Below are 12,112 nucleotides of genomic sequence, written 5' to 3'. Positions count from 1 at the left end.
TTTTATGCTATCCAGAAATTCTATATCATTTCCAATCAACAATATGTCATCCACATATAATATTAGAAATGCTACAGAGCTCCCACTCACTTTCTTGTAAATACAGGCTTCCCCGAGAGTCTGTATAAAATCATATGCTTTGATCACCTCATCAAAGTGTATATTCCAACTCCGAGATGCTTGCACCAGTCCATAAATGGACGCTGGAGCTTGCACGCTTTCTTAGAACCTTTAGGATCGATGAAACCTTCTGGTTGCATCATATACAACTCTTCTTTAAGAAATCCATTAAGGAATGCAGTTTTGATGTCCATTTGCCAGATTTTGTAATCATAAAATGCGGCAACTACTAACATGATTCAGACAGACTTAAGCATCGCTATGGGTGAGAAAGTCTCATCATAGTCAACTCCTTGAACTTGTCGAAAACCTTTTGTGACAAGTCGAGCTTTATAGACAGTAACATTACCATCAGCGTCAATCTTATTCTTGAAGATCCATTTATTCTCTATGGGTCGCTGATCATCGGGCAAATTCACCAAAGTCCATACTTTGTTCTCATACATGGATCCTATCTCAGATTTCATGGCCTCAAGCCATTTATCGGAATCTGGGCTCATCATAGCTTCTTCATAGTTCATAGGTTCATCATGGTCAAGTAACATGACTTCCAAAACAGGATTGCTGTACCACTCTGGTGCAAATTGTGCTCTGGTTAACCAATGACATTCTGTAGTAACTTGATCTGAAGTTTCATGATCTTTATCATTAGCTTCCTCTCTAGTTGGTGTAGGCATCATGGGAATGGATTTATCGGATGATCTACTTTCCAAATTGAGAGAAGGTACAATTACCTCACCAAGTTCTACTTTCCTCCCATTCCCTTCTTTCGAGAGAAATTCCTTCTCTGGAAAGGTTCCATTCTTGGCAACAAAGATCTTGCCATCAGATCTGTGGTAGAAGGTGTACCCAATTGTTTCCTTATGATATCCTATGAAGACACACTTCTCCGATTTGGGTTCGAGCTTATCAGCCTGAAGCCTTTTGACATAAGCATCGCATCCCCAAACTTTAAGAAACGATAGCTTAGGTTTATTGCCAAACCACAGTTCATACGGTGTCATCTCAACGGATTTTGACGGTGCCCTACTTAACATGAATGCAGTTGTCTCTAATGCATAACCCAAAAACGGTAGTGGTAAATCGGTAAGAGACATCATAGATCGCACCATATCTAATAAAGTACGGTTATGACGTTCGGACACACCATTACGCTGTGGTGTTCCAGGTGGCATAAGTTGTAAAACTATTCCACATTGTTTCAAATGAAGGCCAAACTCGTAACTCAAATATTCACCTCCACGATCAAATCGTAGAAACTTTATTTTCTTGTTATGATGATTCTCCACTTCACTCTAAAATTCTTTGAACTTTTCAAATGTTTCAGACTTGTGTTTCATTAAGTAGATATACTATATCTGCTCAAATCATATGTGAAGGTTAGAAAATAACCATACCCGCCGCGAGCCTCAACACTCATCAGACCGCATACATCGGTATGTATTACTTCCAATAAGTTATTAGCTCGTTCCATTGTTCCGGAGAATGGAGTTTTAGTCATCTTGCCCATGAGGCATGGTTCACAAGTATCAAATAATTCATAATCAAGTGATTCCAAAACTCCATCTGCTTGGAGTTTCTTCATGCGCTTTACATCAATATGACCTTAAACGGCAGTGCCACAAAGATGTTGCACTATCATTATCAACTTTGCATCTTTTGGCATCAATATTATGAATATGTGTATCACCACGATCGAGATTCAACAGAAATAGACCACTCTTCAAGGGTGCATGACTGCTACCTCTTGAGCATGTGTTGGTTTTCCCTTGAAGAGGAAAGGGTGATGCAGCAAAGTAGAGTAAGTATTTCCCTCAGTTTTGAGAACCAAGGTATCAATGCAGTAGGAGACGACACACAAGTCACCTAGTACCTACACAAACAATCAAGAACCTTGCAACCAACGCCATGAAGGGGTTGTCAATCCCTTCACGGCCAATCGCAAAAGTGAGATCTGATAGAGATAGTAAAGTGAATATTGTTGGTATTTTTGTTGTATAGATTGGAAAGTAAAGATTGCAATTAAAAAGAAACGACGACAGAAATTGGCAAGTAACTAATAGATTCAATATAATGGAAAAGATACCCCGGGGCCATAGGTTTCACTAGTGGCTTCTCTCAAGATAGCATGTATTACGGTGGGTGAACAAATTACTACCGAGCAATTAATAGAAAAGCGCATAATTATGATGACATCTAAGGCAATGATCATGAACATAGGCATCACGTCCATGTCAAGTAGACCGAAACGATTCTGCATCTACTACTATTACTCCACACATCGACCGCTATCCAGCATGCATCTAGTGTATTAAGTTCATAAGAATGGAGTAACACATTAAGCAAGAAGACATGATGTAGAGGGATAAACTCAAGCAATATGATATAAACCCCATCTTTTTATCCTCGATGGCAACAATACAATACGTGCCTTGCTGCCCCTACTGTCACTGGGAAAGGACACCGCAAGATTGAACCCAAAGCTAAGCACTTCTCCCATTGCAAGAAAGATAAATCTTGTACACCAAACTAAACCGATAATTCAAAGAGACTTGCAAAGATATCAAATCATGCATATAAGAATTCAAAGAAGAATCAAATAATATTCATAGATAATCAAGTTCATAAGTCTACAATTCATCGGATCTCGGCAAACACACCGCAAAAGAATATTACATCGAATAGATCTCCAAGAACATCGAGGAGAACTTGGTATTGAGAATCAAAGAGAGAGAAGGAGACATCTAATAATAACTATGGACCCGAAGGTCTGTGGTAAACTACTCACGCTTCATTGGAGAGGCAATGGTGTTGATGTAGAAGCCCTCCATGGTCGATTCCCCCTCTGGAAGATCATCGGAAAAGGCCCCAAGATGGGATCTCACGGGTACAGAAGGTTGCAGAAGTGGAAAAGTGGTTTCGTGGCTCCCCCTGATGTTTCTAGGGTATAAGAGTATATATAGGCGAAAGAAGTACGTCGGTGGAGCTAAGAGGGGACCACGAGGGTGGGAGCGCGCCTACCCCCCTAGGCGCACCCTCCTGCCTCGTGGCCTCCTCGTAGAGTCCCAGACTTCAACTCCAAGTCTTCTGGATTGCTTTCGGTCCAAGAAAGATCCTCGCAAAGGTTTTGTTCCTTTTGGAATCCGTTTGATACTCCTTTTCTGTAAAACACTAAAATAGGGGAAGAACAGAAACTGGCATTGGGCCTCCGGTTAATAGGTTAGTCCTAAAAATAATATAAAAGAGCATATTAAAGCCCATTAAACATCCAAAACAGATAATATAATAGCATGGAACAATCAAAAATTATAGATATGTTGGAGACGTATCAATGACCATAAAAGATATTACTCATATAAATAGAACAACCATTATTCTCCGATTTAAATGAACAACCGTCTCGCACTAAACAAGATCCAATTATAATGTTCATGCTCAACGCTAGCACCAAATAACAATTATTCAGGTCTAAAACTAATCCCGAAGTTAGATGTAGAGGTAGCGTGCCGACGGCGATCACATCGACCTTGGAACCATTCCCGACGCGCATTGCCACCTCGTCCTTAGACAATCTTCATTTAATCCGTAGTCCATGTTTCGAGTTACAAATATGAGCAATGGAACCGGTATCAAATACCCAGGCACTACTACGAGAATTAGTAAGGTACACATCAATAACATTTATATCAAATATACCTTTGTTCACTTTGCCATCCTTCTTATCCGCCAAATACTTGGGGCAGTTCCGCTTCCAGTGACCAGCCCCTTTGTAGTAGAAGCACTCAGTTTCAAGCTTGGTTCCAGCTTTGGGTTTCTTCCTGGGAGTGGCAACTTGCTTTCCATTCTTCTTGAAGTTCCCCTTCTTTCCCTTGCCCTTTTTCTTGAAACTAGTGCTCTTGTTAACCATCAACACTTGATGCTCCTTTTTTATTTCTACCTCCGCAACTTTGAGCATTGCGAAGAGCTCGGGAATAGTCTTTTCCATCCCTTGCATATTATAGTTAATCAGGAAGCCTCTATAGCTCGGTGGTAGTGATTGAAGAACTCTGTCAATAACACTATCATCTGGAAGATTAACTCCTAGCTGAGTCAAGTGATTATGATATCCAGACATTCTGAGTATGTGTTCACTGACAGAACTGTTCTCCTCCATCTTGCAGCTATAGAACTTGTTGGAGACTTCATATCTCTCAACTCAGGCATTTGCTTGAAATATTAACTTCAACTCCTAGAACATCTCATATGGTCCATGACGTTCAAAACGTCTTTGAAGTACCGATTCTAAGCCATAAAGCATGGCACACTAAACTATCGAGTAGTCATCAGATCGAGCTTGCCAGACATTCATAATGTCAACACCTACTCCTGCAGCAGGCCTTTCACCTAGTGGTGCATAAAGGACATAATTCTTCTATGCAGCAATGAGGATAATCCTCAAGTTATAGACCCAGTCTGTGTAGTTTCTACCATCATCTTTCAACTTAGCTTTCTCTAGGAACGCAATAAAATTCAAAGGAACGATAGCACGGGCCATTGATGTACAACATAGATATGCAAAAACTATCAGGACTAAGTTCAAGATAAACTAAGTTCAATTAATCATATTACTTAACAAGTCCCACTTAGATAGACATCCCTCAAGTCATCTAAATGATACGCGATCCAAATCAACTAAACCATGTTCGATCAACACGTGAGATGGAGTAGTCATCAATGGTGAACATCTCTATGTTGATCATATCTACTATATATATAATTCACATTCGACCTTTCGGTCTCCAGTGTTCCGATGCCATGTTTGTACATGCTAGGATCGTCAAGTTTAACCTGAGTATTCCGCATGTGCAAAACTGGCTTGCACCCATTGTATGTGAACGTAGAGCCTATCACACCCGATCATTACGTGGTGTCTTGCTACTTCTTGACCTTGCGTTGGTTTTTCCCTTGAAGAGGAAAGGGTGATGCAGTGAAGTAGAGTAAGTATTTCCCTAAGTTTGAGAACCAAGGTATCAATCTAGTAGGAGAGAACACACAAGTTACCGAATACCTGCACAAACAATCAACAAACTTGCAGCCAACATGATAAAGGGGTTGTCAATCCCTTCATGGTTACTTGCAAAAGTTAGATCTGAGAGAGATAGATAAAAGGTAAAGTAAATATTTTTGGTATCTTTGGTTTATAGAACGGAAAGTAAAAGATTGCAAATTAAAGGAACAACGACAGAAATTGGCAAGTTGACGGGAAACTAATATGATGTAAAATAGACCCGGGGGCCATAGGTTTCACTAGTGGCTTCTCTCAACATAGCAAATATTACGGTGGGTGAACAAATTACTACCGAGCAATTGATAGAAGAGTGCATAATTATGACGATATCTAAGGCAATGATCATGAATATAGGCATCACATCCGTATCAAGTAGACCGAAACGATTCTGCATCTACTACTATTACTCCACACATCGACCGACTCCTGCCTGCATCTAGAGTATTAAGTTCATGAAGAACAGAGTAACGCATTAAGTAAGATGACATGATGTAGAGGAATTAACTCAAGCAATATGAGGAAAACCCCATATTTTTATCCTCGATGGCAACAATACAATACGTGCCTTGTTGCCCCTACTGTCACTGGGAAAGGACACCGCAAGATTTAACCTAAAGCTAAGCACTTATCCCATTGCAAGAAAAACCAATCTAGTAAGCCAAACTAAACCGATAATTCGAAGAGACTTGCAAAGATATCAAATCATGCACATAAGAATTCAGAGAAGACTCAAATAATAGTCATAGATAATCGGATCACGGCAAACACACCACAAAAGAATATTACATCGAATAGATCTCCAAGAACATCAAGGAGAACATGGTATTGAGAATCAAAGAGAGAGAAGAAGCCATCTATCTACTAGCTATGGACTCGTAGGTCTAAGGTAAACTACTCACGCTTCATCGAAAGGGTAATGGTGTTGATGTGGAATCCCGCCGTGATCGAATCCCCCTCTGACGGGACACCGGAAAAAGCCCCTGGATAGGATCTCATGGGTACAGAAGGTTGTGGCGGTGGAAAAGTGTTTTCTTGGCTCCCCTTAAGGTTTTTGGGGTATAAGAGTATATATATAGGCGAAAGAGTTAGGTCAGGAGAGCTCCGAGGGGCCCACAAGGTAGGGGCGCGCCCTCCACCCTCTCCAAGTCTCCCGGCTTGTTCCCGACTTCATCTCCAAGTCTCCCGGTTTGCTTCTGGTCCAAGAAAGATCATCATAAAAGTTTCATTACATTTGGACTCCATTTGGTATTCCTTTTCTCTAAAACACTAAAATAGAAAAAAAAACAAAAACAGGCACTGGGCCTCCGGTTAATAGGTTAGTACCAAAAATAATATAAAAGAGCACAATAATGCATATAAAAGGGATAATTGTATTTATACCCTTAGTTATGTCACCCTTAACCGAATTGCCCCTAGTTTTTGAAAACACGTGGCCTTGCCCGACCCACTTTGTCATCTTGTGCTTTTGCCCTTTGACCATTTGACCGTAACTTTGAAAACTTCATAACTAATTCATACTAAATCAGAAAAATGCAAATAAATACCAAAATGTTTGAAAAATAGACTGTTTTTTGCCACGACTTCCACGAATGTCATTCCCTCATGAAACTTGGCAAGCACTTAAAACATTTACAATTCTTTCACACCAAATTTTTCTTGAATTTTTTGAAGTTCCGTTAGTCTTTCCTGTTCATGGTGGTATGATAAGAGCTAAAACTCGGATGGGCACTTACCAACACCTTTGTCATGAATGCAAGTGACATTGACATATAGGTGATGTTTTTCCACACATTTTGGTATCTTATTTGCATTTTTCTGATTTAGTATGACTTAGTTATGAAGTTTTCAAAGTTACGGTGAAACGGTCAAAGGGCAAAAGCACAAGATGACAAAGTGGGTCGGGAAAGGCCACGTGTTTCCAAAAACTAGGGGCAATTCGGTTGAGGGGGACACAACTAAGGGTATAAATACAATTATCCCCATATATAACATCCAAAACAGATAATATAATAGCATGGAACAATAAAAAAATTATAGATATGTTGGATACCTATCAAGCATCCCCAAGCTTAATTCCTACTTGTCCTCGAGTAGGTAAATGATAAAAATAGAATTTTTGATGTGGAAATGCTACCTAACATATTTATCCATGTAATTTTCTTTATTGTGGCATGAATGTTCAGATCCGAAAGATTCAAAACAAAAGTTTAATAGTGACATAAAAACAATAATAATTCAAGCATACTAATAAAGCAATCATGTCCTCTCAAAATAACATGGCGAAAGAAAGCTATCCCTACAAAATCATATAGTCTGGCTATGCTCTATCTTCATCACACAAAATATTTAAATCATGCACAACCCTCATGACAAGCCAAGCAATTGTTTCATACTTTTGATGTTCTCAAACTTTTTCAACTTTCACGCAATACATGAGGGTGAGCCATGGATATAGCACTATGGTGGAAGATAATATGGTGGTTGTGGAGAAGAGAAAAAGAGGAAGATAATCTCACATCAACTAGGCATATCAACGGGCTATGGCAATGCCCATCAATGGATATCAATGTGAGTGAGTAGGGATTGCCATGCAATGGATGCACTAGAGCTATAAGTGTATGAAAGCTAAAAAAGAAAGTAAGTGGGTGTGCATCCAACTTGCTTGCTCACGAAGACCTAGGGCAATTTGAGGAAGCCCATCATTGGAATATATATGCCAAGTTCTATAATGAAAATTTTCCACTAGTATATGAAAGTGACAAAATAGGAGACTCTCTATCATGAAGACCATGGTGCTACTTTGAAGCACAAGTGTGAAAAAAGGATAGTAACATTGCCCCTTATCTCTTTTTCTCTCATTTTTTTCTTTTTTTCCTTTTTTTCTTTTCTCTCTCTCTTTTTCTTTATTTTTTGTCCGGAGTCTCATCCCGACTTGTCGGGGAATCATAGCCTCCATCATCCTTTCCTCACATGGGACAATGCTCTAATAATGAAGATCATCACACTTTTATTTACTTACAACTCAATGCTTAGAACAAAATATGACTCTATGTGAATGCCTCTGGCAGTGTACCGGGATGTGCAATAAATCAAGAGTGACTTGTATGAAAGAATTATGAAAGGTGGCTTTGCCACAAATACGATGTTAAGTACATGATCATGCAAAGCAATATGACAATGATGAAGCGTGTCATAATAAACGGAACGGTGGAAAGTTGCATGGCAATATATCTCGGAATGGCTATGGAAATGCCATAATAGGTAGGCATGGTGGCTGTTTTGAGGAAGGTATATGATGGGTGTATGGTACCGGCGAGGGTTGCGCGACACAAGAGAGGCTAGCAATGGTGGAAGGGTGAGAGTGTGTATAATCCATGGACTCAACATTAGTCATAAAGAACTCACATAGTTATTGCAAAAATCTATTAGTTATCGAAACGAAGTACTACGCGCATGCTCCTAGGGGGATAGATTGCTAGGAAAAGACCATCGCTCGTCCCCGGCCGCCACTCATAAGGAAGACAATCAAAAAATAAATCATGCTCCGACTTCATCACATTACGATTCACCATACGTGCATGCTACGGGAATCACAAACTTTAACACAAGTGTCTGTCGAATTCACAACTACTCACTAGCATGACTCTAATATCACCATCTTCATATCTCAAAACAATCATAAAGAATCAAACTTCTCATAGCATTCAATGCACTTTATATGAAAGTTTTTATTATATCCCTCTTGGATGCCTATCATATTAGGACTAATTTTATAACCAAAGTAAATACCATGATGTTCTAAAAGACTCTCAAAATAATATAAGTGAAGCATGAGAGTTCATCCATTTCTATAAAATAAAGCCGCCATCATGCTCTAAAAAAGATATAAGTGAAGCACTAGAGCAATATTTCCTAGCTCAAAATATATAAGTGAAGCACATAGAGTATTCTAATAAATCACGATTCATGCGTGTCTCTCTCAAAAGGTGTGTACAACAAGGATGATCGTGGCAAACTAAAAAGCAAAGACTCAAATCATACAAGACGCTTCAAGCAAAACACATATCGTGTGGTGAATAAAAATATAGCCTCAAGTAAAGTTACCGATAGACGAAGACGAAAGAGGGGATGCCTTTCGGGGCATCCCCAAGCTTAGGTTTTTTCTTGTCCTTGAATATTACCTTGGTGTGCCTTGGGCATCCATAAGCTTAGGCTCTTGCCACTCCTTATTCCATAGTCCATCAAATCCTTACCCAAAACTTGAAAACTTCACAACACAAAACACAACAGAAAATCTCATGAGCTCCGTTAGTATAAGAAAATAAATCACCACTTTAAGGTACTGTTGAAACTCATTCTTTATTTATATTGGTGTAATATCTAATGTATTCCAACTTTTCCATGGTTCATACCCCCGATACTACCCATAAATTCATCAAAATAAGCAAACAACACGCAAAAAAACAGAATCTGTCAAAAACAGAACAGTATGTAGCAATCTGTAACTCTCGAATACTTTTGTAACTCCAAAAATTATGAAAAATTAGGAAGGCCTGGAAAATTTGTGTAACAATCCAGAGCAAAAAAGAATCAGATCAAAAGCACGTTTCTGTGTATTTTAAAAACTATTTTCCTGGGCGCAAAAGTTTCTGATTTTCAGCCGAATCAACACAACTATCGCCTTAAGCTATCCTAAAGGTTTAATTTGGCACTAACACTAATTAAAACATAAAACCACATCAAATCAGAGGCTAGATGAATTATTTTTTTACTAAACAGGAACAAAAATCAAAGAACAAAAATAAAATTGTGTTGCCTCCCAACAAGCGCTATCATTTAACGCCTTAGCTAGGCATAAAACGCAAATAGATCTAAGTATTGTCATCTTTGGTATGCAATCCATAAGTGGATCTCATAATAGATTCATATGGAAATTTAATTTTCTTCCTAGGAAAGTGTTACATGCCTTTCCTTAATGCAAATTGGAATCTAATGTTTCCTTCTTTCATATCAATAATTGCACCAATCGTTCTAAGGAAAGGTCTACCCAGAATAATAGGACATGTAGGATTGCAATCTATATCAAGAACAATGAAATCTACGGGCACATAATTCTTATTTGCAACAATAATAACATCATTAATCTTTCCCATGGGTTTCTTAATAGTGGAATCCGCAAGATGAAAATTTAAGGAACAATCATCAAACTCACGGTAACCTAACACATCACACAAAGTTTTTGGAATTGTGGAAACACTAGCACCCAAATCAGACAAAGCATGGCATTCATAATCTTTAATCCTAATCTTAATAGCAGGTTCCCACTCATCATAAAGTTTTCTAAGGATAGAAACTTCTAATTCAAGCTTTTCTTCAAAAGATTGCATCATCGCATCAATGATATATTTAGTAAAAGTTTTGTTTTGATTATAAGCATGAGGAGAATTCACACGCATTGCAACAAGGAAATACAATCTATTAAAGAACAATTATCATAATTAAATTCCTTGAAATCCAAAAGAGTGGGTTCATTGCTACTTAAAGTCTTGACCTCTCCAATCCCACTTTTATCACTTTTTACATCTAGATCTAAAAACTCTAAATCATTGGGACGCCTTTTAACTAAAGTTGACTCATCTCCAGTCCCATCGTTATCAAGATTAATATTGGAAAACAAATATTTAATAGGGGACACATCAATCACTTTTAGATCTTCATCATTATTATCATGAAAACTAGAAGGACACGCTTTTACAAACCAATCTTTTTTAGCATGCATCTTAGCGGTTCTTTCTTTGCACTCATCAATGGAAATTCTCATGGCTTTGAGAGACTCATTGATATCATGCTTAGGTGGAATAGATCTAAATTTCAAAGATTCAACATCGAGAGAAATTTTATCCATGTTCCTAGCCAAATCATCAATCTTAAGGAATTTTTCTTCAATCAAAGCATTAAAATTCTTTTGCAAACTCATAAATTCTTTAACACTATTCTCAAAATCAGAGGGCATATTATTAAAATTTCCATAAGAATTGTTGTAGGAATTGCCATAATTATTAGAGGAATTACTAGGAAACGACCTAGGATTAAAATTGCCTCTATACGCGTTATTACCAAAATTGTTCCTACCAACAAAATTCACATCAATTGATTCATTATTATTCTCAATCGAAGTGGATAAAGGCATATCATTAGGATCAGAAGAATCACTCTTATTAGCAAATAATTTCATAAGTTCATCCATCTTTCCACTCAAAACATTAATCTCTTCAATCGCATGTACCTTTTTACTAGTGGAGATCTTTCAGTGTGCCATTGAGAATAATTAACCATGATATTATCTAGGAGTTTAGTAGCCTCTCCTAAAGTAATTTCCATAAAAGTGCCTCCCACGGCCGAATCTAAAAGATTTCTAGAAGCAAAATTCAATCTGGCATAATTTTTTTGTATAATCATCCAGAAATCCAAACCATGTGTAGGGAAAATTCGTATCATCAATTTCATCCTCTCCCAAGATTGTGCAACATGTTCATGATCAAGTTGCTTAAAATTCATAATATCGTTCCTAAGGGAGATGATCTTAGCAGGAGGAAAATACTTAGAGATGAAAGAAACTTTACACTTATTCCATGAATCAATACTATTTTTAGGTAAAGATGAAAACCAAGTTTTAGCACGATCTCTAAGCGAAAACAGAAAGAGCCTCAATTTAACAATATCATTACCCACATCTTTCTTCTTTTGCATATCACACAAATCAACAAAATTGTTAAGATGGGATGCGACATCTTCACTAGGAAGGCCAGAAAATTGGTCTTTCGTAACAAGATTCAGCAAACCAGCATTAATTTCACAAGATTCAGCATTAGTAGTGGGAGCAATCGGAGTGCTAATAAAATCATTGTTATTGGTGTTGGAAAAGTCACACAATTTAGTGTTATC

The sequence above is a fragment of the Triticum aestivum genome, chromosome 5B, assembly GCF_018294505.1.
Source record: "Triticum aestivum cultivar Chinese Spring chromosome 5B, IWGSC CS RefSeq v2.1, whole genome shotgun sequence".
Taxonomy (NCBI): Eukaryota; Viridiplantae; Streptophyta; class Magnoliopsida; order Poales; family Poaceae; genus Triticum; species Triticum aestivum.
This window is presented reverse-complemented; position numbering follows the sequence as displayed.